Consider the following 846-nt stretch of genomic DNA (forward strand, 5'->3'; position numbering starts at 1 on the left):
TTTTCGTTCTCATCAATATTACATCACTCTAAATCGTTTTCGTTCTCATCACTATCATTACAATCATCATCGTCGCTTCTCTCGAACTCGTCTTCACGTGCTTCATCTGTCGCATCTTAGGGAATATCTTCATATTGAAATTTTTGCGGGTCGATCAAAAGGATTTTATCAGTTGGTTGTTCTGGTACCTCAACTTCATTGATAGCGTCTTCTTCTTGCAAGGGCGGTTCTTCTCCAGCGACAATGCGTCCACGAGGTGTAATTTTGATAGCAGCTAACCAGTTTATCCCGGAAGTTCGAAGCCGAGGATAAGGAACGAAGCTAACTTGCTCGGCTTGTGAAGCTAAAATGAAAGGCTCAAATTTGTTGTGTCTTCTTTCAAAATTGACATCCACAACACCAAATTTGTTATACCGAATCCCTCGGTTCACAACAAGATCGAACCATTCACATTTGAAGAGGATGCATTTTAGTTTTAATAACCCCGGAAATTTCACTTCAATAATCTCATGCAAGATCCCGTAAAAGTATGTTTCACCTTTCACACATATTCCGTAGTTACTCGTTGCCCGATGTCTCCCATACTCGTATCTGTGAAAGGTAAATCCTCATGTGAAATAAATAGGTGATGTGGTGACCTTTGCAACTGGACCTTGAACCAATTCGTGAAACCATACAGGATAATAAGGATCGTCATAATCAACCTGCAAAAAGCAGATATTCTTAATTAATATTGAAGTATCAAAACACTTACTTAATTAATCAATGTATGAGATATATTACGTACCTGTGATTTTAACCACTTGACAAACTGCTTATCTTTACGTGTGTCCACATCAGTTGCAT

The sequence above is a fragment of the Brassica oleracea genome, chromosome C2 (genome assembly GCF_000695525.1).
Source record: "Brassica oleracea var. oleracea cultivar TO1000 chromosome C2, BOL, whole genome shotgun sequence".
NCBI lineage: Eukaryota > Viridiplantae > Streptophyta > Magnoliopsida > Brassicales > Brassicaceae > Brassica > Brassica oleracea.